Source organism: Acomys russatus, chromosome 25 (assembly GCF_903995435.1).
Source record: "Acomys russatus chromosome 25, mAcoRus1.1, whole genome shotgun sequence".
NCBI classification, from domain to species: domain Eukaryota; kingdom Metazoa; phylum Chordata; class Mammalia; order Rodentia; family Muridae; genus Acomys; species Acomys russatus.
The window spans coordinates 3386700-3400004 of NC_067161.1; the positions used below are offsets into that span (position 1 = coordinate 3386700).

At 47.0% G+C, this 13305-nt stretch overlaps 1 protein-coding gene across 4 annotated transcripts in view; it reads left to right on the top strand.

Annotated features, from left to right (window-relative positions):
* The first annotated feature begins 5946 nt into the window (after window positions 1-5946).
* Zc3h7a (zinc finger CCCH-type containing 7A) overlaps window positions 5947-13305 on the top strand; it is a 40065-nt gene continuing 32706 nt past the window's right edge. For 3 of the 4 annotated variants that reach the window (XM_051167338.1, XM_051167337.1, XM_051167335.1), the window contains exon 1: window positions 5947-6048. The gene's annotated coding sequence lies outside the window, so the exon portion shown is untranslated. Of the gene's footprint in view, window positions 6049-7109; window positions 7271-13305 lie in introns of those variants that run through there. The other variant, XM_051167336.1, reaches the window with a different exon arrangement.

Consider the following 13305-nt stretch of genomic DNA (forward strand, 5'->3'; position numbering starts at 1 on the left):
TGCTGACCTGAGGACTTCCAATAGCAGAACAGCTTCTGTTGTAAGGAGACATTTGTCTGAACCTAGCCATTTCAAGGACAACGCCAGCTTGTTGGCCATGTCATACAAGTTCATGTTCTCAGGCCCAGGAACCTACTCCTAGACTAACTGATGGGAACGCCCTTGCTCAGCCCTTTATTTCAAAATATGATTGGACAGTGCTATAGCCCACCATGCTCCCCCTTACTTGATAGTTTCATCCTTTAAATATGCTATACAATGTCCTTTCAGTGTCCCAGTTCAGCTCCTGAGTGGCTCTAATTGATTACAATAAATTTTTGTCATCTGCATTGGCCTGGCATTTGAGTTATGCTGGATCTAAGTGGACTCCACAACCAGAGAAGCCCAGGACAGCTAAGGCTCCACAGAGAGACGCTGTCTGAAAACACCAAAAAAGAAAACAAAAAAGTATTTTAGTCTGGGCATAGTGGTGTAGATTTTTTTGTTGTTGTTGTTTCTTTGTTTTGTTTTTGTTTGTTTTGGTTTCTGAGACAGGGTTTCTTTATGTAACCTTGGCTGGCTGGGCATGGAGGCATATGCCCTTAGCACTCCGGAGGCAGAGGTGGATCACTGTGAGTTCGAGGCCAGCCTGGTCTACAAAGTGAGTCCAGGACAGCCAAGGATACACAGAAAAACCCTATCTGGAAAAACTTTAAAGGCGGGGCGGGGCATCATATTCCCTGGAATTGGAGTTATGGGAAGTTGTAAACAGCCATGTGGATGGTGGGAATGGAACCTGGGTCCTCTACAAGAATAAGTGTTCTTAGTCACTGAGCCATCTCTTCAGCCCTCAGAATTCAAGACTCTTAGTATCTTAAGAAAAACAATCCCGGGAGGCAGAGGCAGGTGGATCTCTGAGTTCGAAGGACAGCCAAGGCTACACAGAGAAACCTTGTCTTGAAAAACCAAAAAGAAGCCAGGCGCGGTGGCACACGCCTTTAATCCCAGTGCTCAGGAGGCAGAGGCAGGCAGATCGCTGTGAGTTCGAGGCCAGCCTGGTCTACAAAGTGAGTCCAGGATGGCCAAGGCTACACAGAGAAACCCTGTCTCGAAAAACAAAAACAAACAAACAAACAAAAAAACCAAAAAGAAGAAGAAAAAAAACAATCCAGGGAAATGGACAAGAATCCTTCCCCCAAAATGTAAATTGTAACTTTCTATGTGTATGTTTACAAAGCTGTGAAGCTCCGCAGTGTCTTCAAAAGCACCTTCGGCTGGCACTAAGCAAGCTAGGTTTATGGGGGGAAAGAGCTTTTCTTACCTGATATGATGTGTAGCTTTTAAATAAGCCAACAAATATCTGGAAGCAGTGAGATATTCAAGAGAAACTGCCGCTCAGTGGGAGGCAGCAGGGCTGTGCCTCCTTCTTGTGCTTAGGCCCTGGGCTCTCATGGCGGGAAGTGAGGAGTCCGTGAAACACAGTATTTTTCAGTTGTCCTACAGAGACTGAAGAAAGCCCTAACCCGGACTGCACAGTATAAAGCAGCAGCTCAACGGACTGTCCTATGTAAAAGAAAATGCTAACATTAGCAGAGGCTTTACACTGACCAGGCTGGCCTCAAACTCAACGGATCGTTGCCTGCCTCTTCCTCTCAAGTGCTGGAATAAAGGCGTGCACCTCCACCAAGCTACTATGTATTTATTTATTTATTGGTTTCCACACAGGGTTTCTCTTATAGGCCTTTCTGGTTGTCTTGGACTCACTTTGTAGACCAAGCTGGCCTCGAATTCACAGTGATTTGCTTGCCTCACCTCTTGAGTCCTGGGATTACAGGCATACACCAACTGCGCCTGGCTGGCTTTTTTATATTTAAGAGACAGGGTTTCAGGGCTGGAGAGATGGCTTAGAGGTTAAGAGAGAGCTAGCTGTTCTCCCAAAGGTCCTGAGTTCAATTCCTAGCAACCATATGTTGGCTCACAACTATCTACAGTGAGATCCAGTGCTCTCTTCTAGTATGCAGGCAGAATACTGTATAGATAATAAATCTTTAAAAAATTAAGCGAAAAATGTAGAGGAATTTTTATCCAGCAACATCACATCTGAAGACATTTAGGTCTATGTGATCCAAAGTGCCTGGAATACAGACATGCTCTGGATCACAGTATGATCTGCCTGGGATACAGACATGCCCTTAGTACACACCTTTAATCTCAAAAAATGAAGGTAGAATTAGTTTCTAAAAGGAAGCAACCATGTTTGAAAGTGATGTCTAAAGCTGGGCGTGGTGGCGCACGCCTTTAATCCCAGCACTCGGGAGGCAGAGGCAGGCGGATCGCTGTGAGTTCAAGGCCAGCCTGGTCTACAAAGTGAGTCCAGGATGGCCAAGGCTACACAGAGAAACCCTGTCTCGAAAAACCAAAAAAAAAAAAAAAAAAAAAAAAAAAAAAGAAAGTGATGTCTAAGTGGGAGAGAATCAGAGAAAGATTTGACAGAATGAATCAGACAAGATACATCGAACTCTCATGATACTTAACATTAGAGAGGGAGGGAGAGAGAGAGAAAGAAAAAGAAAGAGGTTGCAGAGAGGACAAGCTAGACACAGGTGAAGACAGAGCAAGCCAGAAAGTGAGAAGGAAGATTAAAAACTATTATTGCCAAGAGCCAGGTGTGGTGGCGCACGCTTTTAATCCCAGCTCTTGGGAGGCAGAGGCAGGCGGATCACTCTGAGTTCGAGGCCAGTGTGGTCTATAAAGCCAGTCCAGGACAGCCAAGACTACACAGAGAAACCCTGTCTCAAAAAACAAAACAAACGAAACCAAAACCATATTGCCAAAATTAATCTGAAGCTAGGCAAAGCAATTCAGTCAGAAGCCAAGAGAAGCCAAGCTGACTAGCGTGGAGAGGAGTTTTAGAACATACTGACAGAGTTCAGAAAGAGCTAGAAATGTTTTGGGATGGCTCTCCTCTGATCCCCTCATTTGAGGGAATACAATCATTTACAGAGAAAAAGCCTATGGATATAGCTCAGTGGCATAGAGCTGTTCAGCGTGCAAGGCTTTCTACTCCATCATCAGTGTGGGGACATATTAATTACTGGGTAAAATTCTGATAAGTAAAATATAAAATCTGTCCAATTGATTCCTAAATATTCTCTCCCCCATCCTTTGAGTAAATCTACTCTCATAAGGATATGTGATCATATTGTGAACCCAGAGATTGTGGACTGGAAAAAACATGTTTCTGGTTGTGCTATGGCTCAGCCCTAGCACACACCTTTAATCCAAGAGCATTCTGTAAACATGAGCTAAATAAAATAATTCATAGGTCAAGAAAGAGGCTGAGCAAGCAATCAGTTAACAGGTAGTGAATGTAAAAAACACACAGGAGGGACATTGAGTTGAAGGGTATTTAAGACATTGTGGAGAAGGGGATTTTTGGAAGGTCAGCAGGGTGCTTTTTCTGCCTCTCAGAGTTAGCAGGTTTTCACCCCAGCATCTGGCTCCTGGGTTTTTATTGGTATTTTGTTAAACAACAGACTTGGTCTCTTCTTTTCTTCCTCCTCCTCCTCTTCCTTTTCTTTCTTCTTTTGGTTTTTCAAGACAGTTTCTCTGTGTAGTCTTGACTGTCCTGGACTCACTTTGTAAACCAGGCTGGCCTCGAACTCACAGCTACCTGCCTGCTTCTGCCTCCCAGAGTGCTGGGATTACAGGCGTGCACCACCATGGCCAGCTCAGATTTTTTCTTATGTATTGACAAATGGCTAGCTTGCACTTAGTTACAGGTATAAACTGATGTTCAGTCAGTCTGCATGTGGGCAGATTATGTTGTTTTGAGAGAGGGCCTTACTCTGTTGCCCTGACTAGCACTCTCTACATAGACCAGGCTGGCCTGAAACTCATAGAGGTCATGTGATATGACAGTATGTGTCCCAGGCCTGTGGAAGGTACTAGAGGATAGAAAACAGAATAGGGGCTGGTATGGTGGTGCACTTTTAATGCAAGCACTTGGAAGGCAGGGACATAAAGCAGTTCCTCAGGAAATGTACCTATCTGGTGCAGCACCCAGGAAAGAAACAGGAAACTTTTCCTCCTATTATAGAAGGCAAAGACGGCACAGACTCTTCAATCACATAGTAGGCTAGAGAAGGTCCATTCATGGACAGCTTTCCTTTTCCTTTGCTCCCTGTAATACGTATGATGGGTTCCCAAATATATGGATTCTCTATCCCCAGTAACCTGTGACTATTGCTACCTCACTGTTTAAACTCACCGGGAAGCTCAAAGTGTGAGCCAGGACCACCGTGGATTGTCCCACCTGGCTCAAATGCAATCAGCAGAGCTCTCGTGAGGAAAAGCAGAAAGCAGGATAACCAGAGGAGGTGTGGTGATGAGACAAAGGGGCTACAGGAGGTTAAATGCTGGCTGGAGATGGAGGAAGGGCAAAGGCCCAAGGGCACAAGTGGCCTCTAGGAGGTAAAAAGGGGCAGGGGCTCTTGACTCGAGTTGCCAAGAGAAACAAGCCCCTCAGTGCCCTGACTTCAGCCCAGTGAGACACCTACTGCAGACTCTGGTCCTCTAGAACTCTACATTTACTTTGTTTTGAAGGTAATAGAAATGTAGTTTTTTGTTACAGTAACCACAGGAAATCCATACCATCTCACCAAGTTTCTTTTTATACCGAGCAGTACTGCCGACTTCCTGGGCTTTATGGTAGCGCTTGGGGTCAGTATACATGTCAGGGTTTTCTAGTGTTAGGTTCTTTCCTCTGTCTCCATGGTCCTGTGGATGGATTATCTCCTGCTTCATAACCAAAGAAGACCTAGATCCTCTCCCCATGCTGCTATTGCAAGGGTGTGCCACCACACCCGGCTTATTTGGTGCTAGACATCAAACTCAAGGCTTTGTGTATGCTAGGCCAACTAAGCTACAGCCTCAGCCCCTTTAACTTTTCTGCTTATTCCCTTGTTCCTTCTCTCTCTCTCTCTCTCCCTCTCTCTCTCTCTCTCTCTCCAGACAGACAAACACACACACACACACACACTCTTTTGGTCTTCCCTGTCCCTCAAGCTACTGAACCTCAGGATTCTTGCTTTCCTTCCTGCCTAGGAGCACTCTGCATCCTACCAGTGCCCCACCCCGACTCCAGTCTGGGAGCACCCTATTATTCTGAATGGATGTCACTTCTCCAAAATCTTCCTAGATTCTTTCCCTTTAAAGCAGCACTCCCACACTCCTGAATTTTGTTTGCTTTTGGTCTTTGAGGCTTGTGGGTCCACACTCCCCTTCTGCATTTCCTGTCGCGTTCTCAGCCTTACACAATGCTGTGTCTGGGCTAGTGTACACCTAGTACTCAAACACAGGTGAATGCAGCGACATCTAAGTTGAGTGAGACCTGAGGGCCAGGGAGAACCAGACTCACTATGGAGGCAGCGTTGGCTCCGAGATCCGCGCCTACCATTCGTAAAACCAGTGCATCTTTTCAAGATGATAAAAACAGTTATTGTGTGTAGAGCAGAACTCACGGGATAGGGAATTGGTGAGAACAGGCCCGGCGCCGGAATGAGTTTAGGTCACCTCCCTATTCCACGCGGGTCCCTATGACTGCCATCCATTTCAAAGGACGCGGCCGTATAGCTGTTTTCAGAGATAAGTTACTGCGGGGGACAGATTCCAGGGAAAGTGACACCTTGGTGCCTGGATGAATCTAAGTCGCTTGCTTCCCAATCGTACTCTGGTCCCCAAGCGGCGGAGGGGAGGCCGCGGACACTTGGCTTGCGGCCCCTCACCCCCTTCCGTGTAGCAGTCCGGGCTTCCGCCTGTCGCTTCCGCAGCCTCGAGGCCCCGACGTGGCGCCTCCATCCTGGCCTTGACGCTGGCTGCGCAGCCAATGGTGGCATTTGCGGGGCGGCGCGCCAGGCCTCCGGCCGCCAGAGGGCGCCGCCCCGGGCGTCACTAGCCGCCGCGGGTCGCTCTGGGAAGTTGCGAGACTGAGAGCTGAAACGGCTGAACGCAGATCCCGCCGTCGCCTCGGAACCCCGCGCCGTCCGCGTCCCGGGTGCCGACCCGCAGGTGAGGGAAGGGCGCGCGGGCATCGCGGGGACAGGCGCGCTCTCCTAGTCTCGCGCGCGCCGCCGCCTCGTGCTCACGCGCGGCCGTTAACGGACTCCGGGCGGGGGGAGGGGCGCGGACCCCGGAAGCCGGATGCACGGGATCCTCAGGGGTCGTGCAAGCCGGGCACGCGCGGCTGCCCCTGCCACCCGGATAGCCTGGCCGACATCCGCGCACTCGCCTTTGGGGGTTTAGCATTTCGTTATTCCCGGGTGCTGGGTGGTTCGGCGGGAGGCAGCCGTGTTAATACGTGTCTCGGTTTGGGGGCGCGCACGAAGCCTGCCGAGTGCGCTCTTGCCGGTGTCGGGTTCGCCCCTGCGGGTTTGTTTGTTTTTTTTTTTTTCCGCGTATGGGTGGCGACTTGTTTCCGGTGTTCAGCGCGGGTTCGGAGGCTGTACGGGGGTTCTCAGTTTTTCTTTCCCCACCCTTATAAGAATGGAGACCTGTCAGTTCCCATTAGCGGGAATTTCCGGTTAAGGGGTGGTCAGCGCAGGGGTGTGGTCATGCTGGAAGGTCCTGGCTGGGCCCAAGGGGTGGTGCCTGCGCTCTGATTGGGTAATTTATTCCGGAGTTGGGCGTTTTCGGGTCCCCAGATGTTAAGGGATCCAGGAGGGTCGCAGTGTTAGGGATTTAAGACCGAGGGGTTCTGGTGACTCTAGACCTGCTCTGTCTGTCCACTAAGGTGGCCACTGGTCATGTGGGGCGTGGAGCACTCGAATGTGGCAAGACTTGACACTTCTGGTTTCAATGTTGATTTTTGATTTTTGCTTTTGTTTTTCGAGATAGAGTGTTTCTGTGTAGCCCTGCCTCTCCAGGAACTCACTCCGTAGACCAGGCTGGACTCGAGCTCAGAGATCCGCCTGCCGAATGCTGAGAATTAAAGACGTGCGCCACCACCGCCCGGCTCTGGTTTCAGTTTTAAAGTCTGATTTAAATGATTTAGTTTGGAAGAAAACAAAAAAGAACGAAAAAGATCTCCTTGGTAAGCTCTTAGACTTAAATCAGCATGTGTTTAGCAAGCAGTGTGTTACATAGTTACCTTAGGTGATACCTGTTGTGGCCACGTTAGAATAAAAACAAGCTGGCCTGTTTCTTTTTTACTTTTTTAGTATGGCCACTTGGTAATTTAAAATGGCACTTACGGTTGGCATCGCATTTCGATTGGACAGCGCTCAACTGAAGTGTCTGAATGGGGGAGGGGCTGGGAACCCCTGCCATCTGTTCTTTTTCCTGCTTCTCTGGAAGTGGCTTCCCTTCCTGGAGGTCCTTAAGGAATGGAAGCTTTTCACCCTCAGTTGAACTGCTCTGTGGAGAGGGGGGGGGGGTGGGCTTTCTTCATCCGTGAACTAAATCGAGTGCACGGATAGTTTTCTCTGTCCCCTTTCTTCTCCGTTAGACCAGCAAGCTGCACTTCAGTTGAGAATCAGAGCTGTTGAGTTTGAATATTGTCAACATTTGGAGAAGGCTGTTGTGCAAAGAGCGGATTGATTTAGAGGCCTCCTGATGATCTGGGCCACCTTTTCCCTTGCTCTGTGTTCTTGTGACTTTTGGTTGGGGGTTATATTCAGACCTAACCCTTGTGTTCGTTGTCAGTCATCAAGCCTGCAATTGTTAATATTGGCTGATTTTTTGAAACTGATTTGGGCGTGTTAAATCCATTTGTAAGTGAAGAAATTGGTTGATAGACAGTCAACTGTGAAAATAGTTTGAATTGCTAGTTAAGAAAGATAGAAATAAAAAATATGCTCCTACTCTATTGTCACGAATGCTTTGGAATGTGTTTCCAGCTAATGCCTTTGTGTATTTTGTCTCAGCAAACCCACATTTTTCTCCGTGATCTTCAAGTGAAATGCGTATACTGTGGAGGGTCGTCTTGGTGCTGTAGCCAGCACCTGTAGTCTGAGTCACTTGTCATAGTGAAGTGGGAGGGGACCTTTGAGCCCAAGAGTTCCAGACCAGCCTGGGCAGCAAAGAGTTCCATCTCACAAACAACAAAACTATTCGAATACACACATTTTTTTTTTTTTTTTTAATATTGTCCACTAAAGCCGGGTGGTGGTGGCACATGCCTTTAATCCCAGCACTCGGGAGGTAGAGGCAGGCGGATTGCTGTGAGTTCAAGGCCAGCCTGGTTTACAAAGTGAGTCCGTCCAGGACAGCCAACGCTGACACAGAGAAACCCTGTCTCAAAAACCAAAAAAAAAAAAAAAAGTCCACTATGTGATCTGGACATCAGGCTTGGCACTAATGACTTAACCTGCTGAGCTTTCTTGTCACCCTCTCAATGCTTTCCAAGCGATTACACTGATATTAAAAAATAAAAAATAAAAAATAAAAAATGAGGTTACTTAACCTTGCCAGGTTTTGCCCTAACAAGAAATTTGCAAATTTGCTTTTTAATTCTACAAGCTTAGCAATGTGTTGTCTAGTTAATTTCATAACATTATAAAACTTTATGAGCCGTGGAATGGTGAGAGGCAGAAGGTTCTCTTCCATGAGTAAAACAGGGTATGAATTTGGAGCTGGGGTGGGGGTGTTGTGGTGTTGCTCAGACATGTTTGGTGAGAAGGCAAGAAATGTCTTGAGCTGGAAGGCCTCCTGGAGATCCAAGGAAGACTGTTGGTGACTCAGGCAAATTGTCTCAATGATTTTTTTTTTCTGTTGAATAATCCCAGGGTTTCCTGTGAGCTGCCATGTGGGGCTGAAGGCTGCTCCCCTCACAGAGCCTGGAATCTCTTGGCTGTCTCAAAGTGAGCAGTTCCTGGTGGGGAAGGAAGAGCTTCACCCAAGTGAGGAGTCACCTTTCTGGTGCTGTTTGGTCTAGCCTCCTCCAATGTTTAGGAAAGGGCATTGTCTCAGGAAGGGAGACACTGTCTCAGGAAGGGAGACACTGTCTCAGGAAGAGAGAAGCTGTCTCAGGAAAGAGACACCTTTTCGGGAAAGGGAGAAGCTGCTTATCAGGGCTTGTCTACCTGGATTGCAGCAGGCAGGGTGTGGCCTTTTGCCCTCTTGCCTAGGGCTGGGTAAGCGGTTCAGCTAGTGTACATGGCTGCAAGAGGAGGTTCACCTTAACGATACTTGAACCACTTGGTTTTGGTTTTGGTTTGGTTTGGTTTTTGAGACAGGATTTCTTATGTAGCCCTGGCTGTCCTGGAACTCATTCTGTAGATCAGGCTGGCCTCAAACTCACAAGAGAGCTGCCTGCCTCTACCTCCCGAGTGCTGGGATCAAAGCTGTGCACCGCCATTATCTTGCTTGGTTTTGTTTTAAATCTGCTTCATAGGAAGGCTTAAGTCTGAGGAAAGAATTAGAATTAAAAATTTTACTTGAAACTAGAGATGCTTGGGCAGCAGTGAGATGGGTCAGTGAGTAAAGGTGCCTGCTGTGCAAGCCTGAAGACTTGAATTCAGTCCCCAGAACCCACATAAAGGTGAGGGGAGAAAACTGACACCATAAAGTTACCTGACTTTTATGTGTGTGCTGTGGCACACAGGCTCACATACGTATCACACACAAATAATCTTGGGACAGATTTTTTTTAAAGATTTATTTATTATGTATTATGTATACAGTGCTCTGCCTGCTTGTACCCCTGCAGGCCAAAAGAGGCGATCAGATCAAATTATAGATGGTTGTGAGCCACCATGTGGTTGCTGGGTATTGAACTCAGGACCTCTGGAAGAACAGTCAGTGCTCTTAACTGCTGAGCCATCTCTCCAGCCCTGGGATAGTTTTTAAAGCAAAAATGCAATAATACTGGACCACTTTTTCTTGTACTCTTTAAAAACTATCCCTTTTAAATATTTTGGCAATTTCATACAGGCACATCTTGCATCTTGATGATATCCACATCCAGGATGCTTTGCCAGTCCCAGCAGAGCCACCTGGTGGTCCATGTGTCCATAGAGAAGGTTGCCTCAGCTGGGCGGTAGTGGTGCACACCTTTAATCTCAGCCCTGGGAGGCAGAGGCCAGCAGGTGACTCTGTTAGTTGGAGACCATCCTATCCTGGTTTACAGAGTGAGCTCCAGGACAGCCAGGGCTACACAGAGAAATCCGGTCTCAAAAAAACCAAAAAGAGAAAGAAGACTGTTTCACCTGAGTATTTGCATCTAATATATTCTAGCCAAGCATAGCCCATGGAGTGGTTTTCTTGGGAGATCTTCTGGCCCCTCAGCCTGAGTCCCCTTGAGTGTATCTGTGTGGCACAGGTGCACATAGCATGCTTATTCCGTTCCTCTTGAGTGACCATCAGGTGTCCACCTGTTCCTGGCCCCAGGCCGCACCAGGCCGCCTGAGGGAGGTGCTGGTCCTCCAGGAGCCTGGGATGCTTGATGCAGAATAGTGAGCAGCGCAGGAGTCAAGCTGGCTTTGAAATCTAGCTCTGCCACTTCCTAGCTCTGTGGTCTGGGGCCAGTCCTGTGTCCAGGGTCCCTAATTTGTGTACCCTCACGGCACTGAGATCAGATGACTTGCTACAATGGTGTGGCTGCAGAGGGTGTCAGCCGCTGCTTCTGTCTCGGTGTGTTATTGTAACCTCCCACCTTTCTTGGGATCTGCTCATGGGAGCCGGTGTCTCCACATGCTGTGAAAGGTGAAAGGTCGTGAATTTTACCAAACTGGGCTTGTACTAACTAGACTGAAGAACAGTGCCTTTCACCTAACAGACACTGACTGAACAGGGGATAAGAATGCGGGATTCAGGGCTGTTTTTCCCCTCCGCATATAACTTCCGGCCAACTAACAAAATTTAAGACAGCTGGTCTCTGAAAGGGATCAGAGAGTTTAGCTTGTTAGAGTTAATGAAACTAATTCCTACTTATCTGAGTCTCCTGATTGGGAGTGTACTACTAACAGCCCTTCCTCAATTTCTTCTTAATCAAGGAGAAGTGCATGTCATACTCCTGAGGGGTGGCCCTTATGGTTTTAGGCTCTTGGTGGCTTTCTATATCTTTCTTTCTTTTTCTCTTTTTGGTTTTTCGACACAGGGTTTCTCTGTGTAGCTCTGGCTGGCCTGGACTCACTTTGTAAACCAGGCTGGCTTCGAACTCACAATGACCCACCTGCCTCTGCCTCCGAAGTGCTGGGATTAAAGGTGTGCGCCACCAAGCCCGTCTCTCTGTTTCCTCTCCCCCCCCCCCCCATTTATTTTTAAAGATTTATTTGTTTATTGTTGTGTATACAGTGCTCTGCTTGCAGTATAACTGCAGGCCAGAAGAGGGCACCAGATATCATTATAGATGGCTGTGAGCCACCATGTGGCTACTGGGAATTGAACTCAGGACTTCTGGAAGAGCAGCCAGTGCTCTTAGCCTCTGAGGCCCTGTGCGTGTTCTCATGTTCTGATGCTGTCATTGGTGGGCTTGAGAGTTGGTAGGATGTGGGATTGTGAATGAAAGAACAGTCTACACTGAGTTTTTGGATGGAGGAACTGGCTAGGTTTGAAAAGAAAACTTTAGTGGTGCCAATTAGTTAATTTGCTCAGGAGTTAAGAGCCCTTGATACTCTTGCAGAAGACCCACGTTTGGTCTGTAACTTCAGTTCCACAGGATCTGATTACCTCTTCTGACCCCCAGGGGCACCAGGTATGCACATAGTACATGTAGATGGATGCAGGCAAAACACTCACACACACGCACTTTTTAAAAAAAGAGTTTACAATTAGGGTCATCAATAAAAGTATCAGCAACCCTAGAATTTTGTTAATGAAAAAGATGACCTTTGGACTGGAGAGATGGCTCAGCAGTTAAGAACCTTGGCTGTACTTCTAGAGGTCCTGAGTTCAATTCCCAGCAACCACATGGTGGTTCACAACCATCTGCAATGAGATCTGGTGCACTCTTCAGATCTGCAGGCGTACATGTAGATAGAACACTGTATATATAATAAATAAATAAATCTTAAAACAAAAATAAAAAGATGACCTTTACCGTGTCACTGTGGAATAGATGAAATTTTTACTAAATGATTACAGTAAAATGGTATGTCATATTTTATTTAATGATTGTAGAGGTCACAATTGATATCAGTTGTCCTCAACTACTCTTTTTTTTTTTTTTTTTTAAAGATTTATTTATTTATTATGCATATAATGTTGTGTTCACATGTACCCCTGCACACCAGAAGAGGGCACCAGATCTCATTATAGATGACTGTGAGCCACCATGTGGTTGCTGGGAATTGAACTCAGGACCTTTGGAAGAGCAGCCAGTGCTCTTAGCCTCTGAGCCATCTCTCCAGCCCCTCAACTACTCTTTACATCTTTAAAAATCATTATTTTTACTTTATATGCATTGGTGTTTTGCCTGCATGTGTATCTGTGTGAGGGTGTCAGATCTTGGGGTTACAGATAGTTGTGAGCTGCCATGTGGTTGCTGGGAATCGAACTGGCTCCTCAGGAGGAGAAGTCAGTGCTCTTAACTGCTGAGCCATCTCTCCAGCCCCCTCACCTTTTTTGACTAGGCTAGACTGACTAGGCTGCAAGCCTCAGGGATCATCCTGTCTGCCTTTCCAGCACTGGCATTACAGGTGCAATTCCTGGACCTGGTAATAAATACTAGAAGAAAACATTTAAAAAGTACTTTGCAATTTTAGAATGAATATATTTCTGAGTACACCCAACTCTAGTACTTGCTTCAAAAGCACATACCCTAAAATGGAAGAACATCAAGATTAGCCTGGCTTCTGTGCACAGATGACACAGATTCATGACTGTCAAACTCCAGATGACACGAAGGAAAACATCGGCAAACTCAGCTACTGAGAAATATAATGCTCAGTGTAGGAATTCCGAGGACAAAGAAAAAAATTAACATAAAATCAGGAGACCTCCTGAGGGTATCTTAACATGTATCTTAGGCATTCTGTCTCAGTATAAGAGTTCCTAGCCAGGCATGGTGGCGCATGCCTTTAATCCCAGCACTCGGGAGGCAGAGACAGGTGGATCGCTGTGGGTTTGAGGCCAGCTCTTCTGTGGAAGTGAGAGATGCTGACATGTTCTGTGATGCCCTGTGTGCCCAGTAAGCTTGCAAGGTTGTTAACAGCAGGATGTGCACACCAGGGCTTTCGGTAAGTTGTGGTACATTGTGGAGCATTGTGTATGGTATGTGTGGATAGATACTCAATGCTCTGAGATTTGGTGCTTAGTGCAAAAGGCCAAGTGGAGAGCATGCTAATAGCCTTTGAACAAAGAACCCATGCAGAAAATGGCTTTTACTTT